Here is a 10,880-nt window from a genome sequence, read left to right as displayed (position 1 = left end):
GTTTTTCTCTAAATACCCTTTAGCACCAATGTATTCCAAACCTGAATAGAAAGTAAATATCTGTTAGAAGCTAAAATGGCATTCACTGGTATCATCCTCTAACACTTTACTTATACCCTTCTTGTTCTACAATGATGATATATTATATTTATCTTAATTTTGTTACCTGTTTCAACCTGATGGAATATCGGTATCTCTCCAACGGTACATGCATATAGAAAACATGAAAATGCAAACAACGCTCCGCAGCACTAGATGGTATTTTAAAGAATACAGTAATGAATTATGCAGCAAGAGTTTGGACAGATAAAGGGTATTACACAGGTGCTTGCAGTTGAAAAATTCTTGAAATAAAATTTCCAGCAGGATATATAGTGAGAGATATAAACAAAGAACAAACAAATTACTAGTATATGACTAACTAGTACCAAGTCTTGTACCAGTAGAACGACATTCCAATAATATACACTAAGCGACCATAATCATGTGAACAAAAGTCCAAGCTCTATCTTTATAAGTTTGTATTCCTCACTTTAAGTAGTCTATATATTAGATGCATTTGATACCAAAAGAAACAATCTCTTCATGTATTTTATGTAAGGTCATCCTATTATTCTCAATCAGCTGCAATTTCTTTCTCAAATCATTTTAGCTTTAAAGTGTTATCTCATCAATCATTATATCTGTAATGATCTTCATCAAATTTCAGCTTTAAAGTCTTATCCTATTAATCAAAATGCTTTTCATGGTATTAGGTGGATGTACAAACATTGGTATATTGTCAATAATTCATATATTTATGCATGTCATTCTTCTAGAGCCACTTCTACACATATAAAATATAAAACTTAAAGCAGACGGTTAGCTCCAAGGCTTCCCACAAGAAAAATAAACACTGAGAATGGTAATATATAAGGGTGGTATTCTCGAAAGCGGCCTAAGTTAAACCTGGCCTAAGTTAAACCGTGGTTTAGTTAGGCCAGGCTTAACTTAGTCCGCTGACCTAAGTCATTTTCATTTCTCGAAAGGTGGCCTAACTGATCCATGGTTTAAACCTGGCCTAACTTAGTCCATGGATTATTCACCATGGTTACGGTTTCTGCACATGCTCAGTACCGAAGCTGCGACGTCACAATGCACTAAGACAATGGATGCGCGCAGTGTGGAGAGGATGCATCACCTCGACAACTTGAGCAATATGACGTCACAATGCACTAAGACAATGGGCTAAGACAATGGATGCGCGCAGTGTGGAGAGGATGCATCACCTCGACAACTTGAGCAATATGACGTCCAGGGACGGCGGAGCGACTTCCAAAGCGGGGGGCAGCACCAAGAAAAAGGGCACTTGCTGGAATTGTATCATTGTTAAAAGGGAAATTATCAGAGGTGAAAAGGGTCACATATCGCACCTGAAAAGGGGCATTGAACATATTTTAAAAGGGGCACTTATGAGAATGAAAAAGAGGCACTTATAATAAAGGAAATGTGCATTTGTTGAAAGAAAAGGGGCACCGATAATTTTGTTAATAGGGGCACCTCTCAGATTTAAATAGGGCAATTATCAGAGGTGAAGGGGCACTTCTCAAAAGTGAAAAGGGGCACTTATTGCAAAGGAAATGGAAACTTGTCAAAGGAAAAGGGGCCCCGTGTCAAAATTAAAGGAGCACTTATCAGAGGTGAAAAGGGGAAGGGGCACTTTACCTATGGAAAGAGGGGCACTTCTTGCACAGTTAAAAGGGAACTTTCCTATATAAAAAGGGGCATTTGAAAAAGGGGGCACTGTACCCCCCCCCCCAACTCTTTCTTCCTATCTCCATCTCTCTCTCTCACACACACACACACTATCTCACATCATTATTTCTCTCACCATTAAATTGTTCTTTCTCATTTGGTTCCCTTTCTCTTTTACTCTATCTCTCTCTCTCGCTCGCTCTCTGTTCTCTCACTGTTCAATTTTAAGACTTTTTCCATGTATAATTCAATGAACCCAACAGTATGCATACTTAAAATCAAAAGATATGAAAGGAGTATTGTATATAACATATCAACAATTATGTTCAATTTATTTAATTTTCTTAAAACAGAAAAGATTGTAATTCACGATGAATACGATTATAAAATTGAAGGTCAAATATTAAGCTCCAATAGCCTCATAATCTGCTACTTGAAACTATTAGAATTAAATGTTATGTATTTGTTACACTAATTTCTCCCATTTTTTAAAAACAAAGCTTAGTCTACTTTTGAGCCATGTTTCTTTTGCAGGGAATCTGTTAGATCATGACTTGCACTATATTATAAAACGCATTATAAAACATAATTTCTTAAATGATTCAAAATCACAATTTTTCCAGTGAAACAATGAACATCTGATGTACATAAAAACATCCTTATGAGTGATGGTTGCTTTGTGGTTCACACACACAACAAGAACATATCAGGCTTTTTATCAATGGTTGCTTGTTTGTTACCATAGCTTCATGTTATGAGGATTATAATACACAGGTTTTGATCCCCATGCAGTCACAGTTACAGCAGATGGAGTCTGGTTCATTGAAGAGGCTAAGTAGAACTTCATAGTCCTTGCAAGTATGTCTGTTGAATGAAAAGAGAAAAGAATGAAAGGAAGCACATTGAAACCTATTTCTGTTAAACATTAAAAAGGTCTTGCATGTACATTGTGGTAAAAGTGGAGTGCATATTAATCAATTACATGAAAGTATTGATGGAAAAATGTGAATGAACAAATGCCATCCTTGAAGTACCTGGGCATACAAACAACAACTTATTCGTACAGCCTACCTGTCAGAAATTCAGCAGCTCAGTAGTTCTCCTTCCTCTCTCTGAATTTGTCTCAGTTATCAGGGAATTTGCCTTCATTTATTTTACTGAAGAAAAACATCATCCTGAAACAAAAATAAAAAGGTTTAGACCTCATTAAAATATCAAAGATCTACTCCATTGATAATTGGTCTTAGTTATAGTGTCAATAATATTCTAACTTAAAAAAAAAAACTTAAGGCGCCTTTCATGTAGGCAGTGACTAGGCACCCCCTCCCCACTCAGTTACTAGTAATCATTGATTTACAGAATGACTACCGGTATCTCTTTTAAAGTCAAGAACAAACATACACATTCTTGCAGTACTATCTCATAAATGTGCTTGCACCAAGTTGTACTTGCCATGTCATGGCCTAAGAAAGCCCTAAGTAGTTAAAGTCTATAGCGAAGTTAGTCCCTTTCCTGAAATCAAGTCTACATCTTACTTAGATAACGAGCCGACAGTTGGCCTAACCTAGATGTAAACGCAGCCTGGAATGGAAATTTTACAAGGCCCTAATCGTTAGAGCCCAACTTTTCCATTTCAGTTCAATCTAACATTAGACCAAAGATTGTCTTTGTTTATGTTATCTCCCAAAATGAGCTTCGTGAAAGGGGAAAAAGTAAAAGTAAAATTTACTGCACTGTACTGTAGTCTGTAGGTCTCTTAGTCTTATTTGTTCCTTAGTGGTAGGTTTGAATTTTCTTCTGACCCAAATTTGAAAGTAGTTAATCAACTGTTGATTATTTGTGTCTTATTTTCAGATAGTTCCGCCCAAAAGTCTAGGCCAAGCTGTCACTGTCAGGAATGACTGGTAGCCATGGCAATCGAGCTGAAATATTAGCTCGTGCCCATGTAAAATGAATAAAAGTTTGAGTGTAGATTGCACCTACACTTATCAGACAAAACAATTTTAAATCACTTCATAATGTACCTGTAGACACATCTGCAGATTCATAAATTCAGCAGATCTTTTTAATACAAATTGTATAAACATGATTTAGTTTACAAAATTTAGGCGTAATTACAGCTTTACTCACCAGCAGACTTTCCAAGAAAAATGGAGTATCTATTTTTTCCTGTTCAGGAAATAACTGGTGTTGGGCCAACTGGCTTGGAGATGCCTATGTGGGTGCAATCAATAGCACCGACCATACTAACGCCAGGGAAATGGCAGTAATTATACAATTCATGTTGGGTCTGCACTCTGCAGGACTGCCTCTCTTGCTGAAGGAATTGTGATGTATTGCTCCCATCTCCTGGCAATGGCTATTGAGATGGACTTCACAAGGCGGGACACCATAGCTTGGGAGAGGCCTTTTTTTCTCCATCCCCATGCATCAATTGAAAAGAACCTGAAATAGCAGAAAATCAAGATGAAAAAATATGTTGATATTTGATAAGAAATTACAATTTCTCTGTAGACGTCTAGTTTACTAACAAGTACTATTATAAGCCTAAACTACTGTAACATTATCAGCAAATGTAGACCTATGTCAAAAAAAGGAAGCTTCTGTCCATTTCCTTTCAAATTGTATTAGACCTGTCTAGACTAGACTCTTATTGATGAAATTAAGATCTAGTCTAGAGCCGGCTAGAGGTCTATGTCTAGTAGGCCTAACATTGTTTTTTTAAATGTTTTCTTGTAGTCCGGCAGCCATCTCGGTATACCTTGTTTTAGGGTCTATAGTTTTTTTTTCTTCAGATTATAGTTCCTTAGACCATCAATTTGAAGAATTCGATTGCTGACACTCTGTCAGCATTGAGCAATTTGAGATATGTGACGTCATACAAAATGGCCGCCAAAATCCCCTTTTTAACCAAAATTAATGATATAAAAAGTTTTAACAGCATTTTACTACATTAAATGGCAGTCAAATATCTTGATTTTTTTCTAGAATCATCACTAAATAAAAATTGCGATGCTGTATGATCACAAATGATATGCAAATTTGCATAATACGGAATAGCGCCCTCTATAGACACATTAACTTGCATAGTTCAAAATGATGGCCAAATACCAATTTCTAACATGAGATTATCATATGTCATGAGTCAGATGAACTGGATACAGTGAGTAAAAATTGTGCTGCACATTTATTTTTATTTTGTAATTTGATACTCGAAGAAAACACGGTTGAATTTTATGCTCTCTGTCCCATAGATATGAGGTGGCATATGGTGATAAATGCCCATTTTCAGTGACAGCGTTAAGAAACTAGATTTGTATTCTAAGGTACTAGATTCTTTTAAATTAACCTAAAATTACGAACTACCAATACGATACAGGACTATATCCGTTTATAAGTTTGCTTCAAAATCTTGAAATTTGTTTAAAAGCCCTCTAAAGTGTTGGGAACCCTAAAATATTCCATGCGGAAGAGGGTGTCATTTAACACTTAATTCTGCAAAGTGAGGTCGTGACTGTAATGCGTGCTTCCACACGCATGTTTGCAAATGAGCTCTCTTAACATTTTCTACAAACGCTTCAGTAGTTTGAGGTAGTGAGGCAAGGTTTGGGGGTATTTGGAGCTCCTAGTCTTCGGACCCTTGATAGCCACACGTTGATACGAGCCTCTGACATTCAGTTGGTTGTTGACTGTCCATAACATGAAGCAAAGCATTGAGTAGGTTGAGTGATGACATATGACCATGCTGCATCAACATTGCCAACTGAGTCCTAAGGGAGTCGAATCTTCTGCTTCATCACTTTCAGCATTGTACACTATCCAATGCCAAAGTATGCCCCAAGAGTGTCGCATCCCGTCAACGCATGTCCTGCCAACATCAATGGAATGATATCTCCTAAGTTGTCTACATTAGCAGGAACATCAATAACAGTTCGATTTGTGAAGGGGCGTCTCCATGGTCATTGGCGTTTTATATTAAGTCCGTCATGTAGATAATGATGCAAAAGTAGTACGTATACGTCTGTGTCATCCACTAGGACCCTAACATACATCTTCTCATTAGCATCAATTCAAATCGCTTGCTGTACTTTGATGTTGCCTGCTTCATCATAACTATGTTGTGGACAGACCTTTCCTTGGCATGACATCACTGCCTGGAATCACTTCAACAGAAACCTCATCTTGACGGTAAAGGCCTGCTTGTGCTTTTACCTATTTCTGAGCACCCAATCATCCTGCAGACTCGCGCATATACTTATGATGTCGATCAACTGTAGTTTGTTGTCATGAAAAGATAGTGAAGTTAGCAACACTAGAGACACGTTTCAACAACTTCTCTCCCTAGCTTTATTGATCTTTCCAAAGCTTTTGACTGCATACAGCATAAACACCTATGGAAGATTATGAGCTAGATGGGCTTTCCTGCACATATAATTCAACTCATCCAGTCGCTCTACCAATACCAAGAAGCAACAGTAAGAACAGAGAATGGCTACACCGAAAGGTTCACTATTGGTCAAGTTGTCCGTCAAGGCTGCATCCTATCACCATAACTTTTCAACATCTATGCTGAATTCATCATGAGAAAGGCATTTTATGGTCAAGTTTCTGTTGGTGGACGAACGATCACCAACCTAAGATACGCCGACAATACAACACTCTCTGGCGTGTTGATGGGGAAGGGTTGGAGGGGGGGGGGGGGGTTGGGGACACTTGAACCCCCAAACAAAATTCAAACTGTTTTTTCTATATATTCGATACCAGTGATTTACAAATGTTGCTGAAATGACATGATTTTCCTGGATTTTTTCTCACTTTTTAGTAAATTATTATTTGTTAAGCGTATGTTGGAAAATGACAAATCCTGAATTCACAGTCAAGCAAAAAGTATGCTTATTTAAAAGCCTACATGTCAGGGTCCGCAGAACAGCGGGGCTCAGGGGACTCGAGCCCCCCTCACTTTTTGTATAAAGTATGTTAAAGAGAACTAGAAAGAAAGAAAGTGACCCGAGGTGAAATGAGGTATCAAAATATGTTCATCTTAAATGCCTGAAACCCTTGAGCTTCCGGGGGCTGTGCCCCTTGAACACCACAACAATTTGCGCTCCCCTCTTCCTGATCGTAAATACTTCACCCCCCCCCCCACCCCGCTTTAAAAAAAGTTCCGCGGGGCCTGCATGTAACATGTATGAGTGGTGGTGATGCAGATTGCTTTTCTGCCCCTCTAAGTGTTTTTGCTCAGTATGCCACTGACAACACTTATAACAAGAACATCAGAAGAACTACTAGAACTCCTTAAAAAAAGAGTGAAGGATGCAAGTGAATAATTTGGACCCTACCTCAATGTGAAAAAGACCAAGATCATGATTGGTGGAAATTAACTACATGCAACAGAGCATGGTGGTTGATGGAGAAGAAGTTGATCAAGTGGACAAGTTTATATAATGTTCTTAGGTCAATGATTGTCAAGGAGGGTGGAACCTCGGCAATATCTGCCTTCGAAATGTGGTGTTGGAGGAAGCTACTTGGGATATCATGAAGAGATTACAACACCAATGGACACAATAATTAATGTCCATCATCAGAGATCAACCTCCACTTGCTACCAGGATTGACAAGTACAAGCTACAATAGTTTGGTCACGTTAGCAGAAGATTAGGAGACAACCTTGACAAATTTTCATTCAAGGTACCTTTGAAGGAACACGTAACAAAGAAAGACTCAAGCTCAGATGGACTGACGACCTTAGGGAAATCACTAGCCACCCTCTAAATACTAAAGACACTCTACCGGATTGCAGGAGACAGATGCCGATCAAAAGGTCTTATCAAACGGGTCACAAGGGTGAGCCATGATCTATATGACAACGACGACGACGACGACGAACAGTAAGAGATAGTTTCTTGGAGGGCAGCAGTGACGCGGGACTCAGTTGGAAGACTCTCGACCCGTTATGACCTCTAGATACTCTCGGATCTGTCAAACACCAAGCAAACATCATCAGATTTTCATCCACAGCAGAGCACAACCATCAATGACTGTACAAGGTTGTTCCAGTGTCTCATGCCTGGCTGACATCTCAACTTTTGTCAAATTCTATAAGTCCGTCTTTGACATGGGAGTGCTTGTTTCCAGAATGATCAAAAAGTGCTGTTGGGACTGGTGAAAGCTCTTATGACAAAATGTCCTTGACATTGACCTCTCTTGTACTTGTCTGCAGTCCTATTACTCTGGAGTAGATCAACTTTTCATAGACTTTCGTACCCTAACATTGACTTCTTCATGGCTGCCACGGTTTGAACTTTCTTGGAAATTGTGTCATAGAATCCACCAGGTAATTTCTTTTGAAAATCATGCATCTGTCTAGTATAGATGTCAACTGCTTTATCCACATTCACTGACGTTGGAGCAATGCTGGTCTAAATAAAGCCTATCAATTGAATAATAATGTGTGCCGTAAAACCACTTCTCACCGATTTGATGAAAAATGAATTCTTTCATAGCCATTTTTTTTCTTGACATGTAGGGTAGGTGTAGGGAATTGGAGACCACCAAGCTTGAACCCATCACTGTCTGTCCGTGTTGGCTCCAATATTGATATAGCGACATATGTGGCCTTCAACAACACTACTGCATATATCCAATTCATTTCGAAGACTACAATGCGTTCTCTCTCCGAGAAAATTGGCAAAATTGACCAAGATGAGCAATTTTAATCGTAAAATTTTGCTGTGATATAAAAACACAATTTTCACTGAATGTTGTGGTGTATGCAGATATTTAGGGGTGGCTCTTGAAAATTAGTTTCAAAAGGAAGTTTATGAAATGTGCCAACCATCACAGAAAGCTTATGGCCATTGTGTGTTGTGAATGGGTGTTGCAATTCACATTATGAATGGTGTTTGATCAGAAATGTGTGTAGGTAATGGGGGACACCAGGTCCAAGATGGGGGCCTACTTCTCCCCAGTTGTCCATTTCATGTTGAAAGGCACTATCATGAAACATATTTGGTTGTACGTGTCACCATTCTAATTTGAATGCATTTAATTTTAAGAAGTTGTTTCTATGCTGTGAGTTTGATCAATGTAAAAGTCATAATGCCAGAACATTATTCTGAAAGTATTTTAACATAATTGAGAGCACCTTTATTACTGTAAACAAAAAAACTACAGAAATATTTTGGGCCACATTGTTTTAAAATCGTTTCAAAATTACAGTAAGTTTATTGGTTGCATGTATCTCTTTCAACAAGTGTTTGAACTAACTATAACAATCCCATTTTCATTCAAATTGTATTTAAAATGTCTTGATTTGTAACTGTCCCTTATTACCTACACATGTAGGTAATGAGAGACCTTTGATGACGTCATTAATCATTGTTATCTTATTAATCAGTTACATCATGACCACAATTTCGTTACCAAATAAAGAGAAAAAATACTAAAGAGAATACAAAAATGTCTGTATGTGTAACATTGTTCATGTTTATGTAAATTATGCAAATGTGCTTAAAGGGTCTTCCATTCCCCATACCTACCCTATCTAAATTTGTACCAAACATTATGAAAGATTAATGCAGCACAACTGCAATTGTTGCCCCAAAAAAGCATTTAATATGATTTCAACGTGACATAGATTTAAGAAATTGGCATTTGGCTGGCACACATATTTTATTCAAATTAATATGTTTATAGAGGGCGCAATTTCAAAATATGCAAATAAGCTGGTCATCTATGGCCACGCAACATCACAAAACATTTTTTTAGTGATGGTCCTAGAGAGATACAGACATTTGGCTGGCCAAAATTGTAGAAAAAATCCTTATTATATATTTATTATTCATTTTTAAAGGAAAATCATGTACTTTGGCGGCCATTTTGTATGACGTCATATATCTTAAATTGCTCAAGGCTGACAGAGTGTCAGCAATCGGATTCTTGAAATAGAAGGTCTAGGCAATCAAAATCCGTTGAAAAAAAAACTATAGACCCTAAAACAAGGTTAGGCCAATAATCTGGATTTGGCTGCCGGACTATTGGGGGTGGTTATGAAAATCATCATCATCATCCTGTAGGAAATGATCGCACCAACAGCCACAACTAGCACTGCAGCTCAGGCAGAGGTGATACCAGACCGAAATTTCTGTCTCTTTCGTTCGTTAGCCTCTGATTTGGGTAGGGTCGGCTCCTGAAAGAGAGGAGCCGACCAAATCAGAGGCTAACGAACGAAAGAGACAGCTAACAAGTTAGACCTAGATTTAGGCCTAGTGCTAGTCCACTTTTAGGCAACAGCGTCTCGAAAATCCACTATAAAAGTAGTTTCTACGTCTAGCAAGGATATTTTTAAGGTGATGTTAAGGTGGTATAAGCGTACGAAAGTACAATAGTGCCAAGAAAAAAATTACCCGGTAAGAAATTGCTCAATCTCAGGAAATGAAAATGTTAACCGACAATTATTTGCACGTATGGGACTGCTCTGCGAACACTGTGAACATTTACAAAGTTTCCCCCAAATTTATTCAGTTAAAAGCATTTTAGATTATCACCAGTACAGCAACATGAAAGTTACAAAAATACTTTATTAGCTGGCGTAACTTTCATGAGCGCTTTTCCATACAAAAGAGTGTAAATTGTTATCAAATATAGAAATTCAAATGCAAAACTTACCGTTCACTCTCCGCGGACAGTCGATGTAACTAAAAAGTGACGTCACGCGAAGTTAGGCCGAACTATGACGTATTTAAACCTGCCCTCTGAGCGGCCTAAAGTTAGGCCGAACTATGACGTATTTAAGCCTGGCTTATCTTTAGGCAACCTTCGAGAATAGCAAAAAAGATAGTCCGTGGTTTAAACCAGGTTTAGGCCACTGATTTAACTTAGGCCGCTTTCGAGAATACCACCCTAAGTATTTATGTCTATATATTTCTTCAGATAAAAACAAAATATTACAATGTTTTTCACATTAATACATAGAATACTCTAGTAATGAACATTCTTTTTAAATGATGCTGTCGGTATAGTTCTATAATATATGCTTTAGCTCCACGGTCAATATCCTACACCATCCCAAATCCTCACTTTAACACTGGACCAAACATTATACCTAAACCTAATCCTAAATCTTAGCATTAATACCAAAAAGCCAT

At 37.9% G+C, this 10,880-nt stretch overlaps 1 long non-coding RNA gene across 2 annotated transcripts; it reads right to left on the bottom strand.

The window, feature by feature from the left end:
• Positions 1–2,441: 2,441 nt before the first annotated feature.
• Positions 2,442–10,701, bottom strand: LOC115922248. 2 transcript variants are annotated; one of them, XR_004063380.1, is made up of 3 exons: positions 10,402–10,701; positions 2,806–4,179; positions 2,442–2,598 (listed from the first exon to the last, which is right to left on the bottom strand). It is a non-coding gene; the product is annotated as an uncharacterized LOC115922248 (long non-coding RNA). The 2 variants fall into 2 exon arrangements; XR_004063379.1 differs by lacking the exon at positions 10,402–10,701 and having other exon boundaries at positions 2,806–2,909; positions 3,865–4,222.
• Between the last annotated feature and the right edge of the window lie 179 nt (positions 10,702–10,880).

This window comes from Strongylocentrotus purpuratus, unplaced genomic scaffold, assembly GCF_000002235.5.
Source record: "Strongylocentrotus purpuratus isolate Spur 01 unplaced genomic scaffold, Spur_5.0 spur5_scaffold_11, whole genome shotgun sequence".
NCBI lineage: Eukaryota > Metazoa > Echinodermata > Echinoidea > Camarodonta > Strongylocentrotidae > Strongylocentrotus > Strongylocentrotus purpuratus.
The sequence above is the reverse complement of the archived record's forward strand: the minus strand, read 5'-3'. Positions and strand labels throughout refer to the sequence as shown.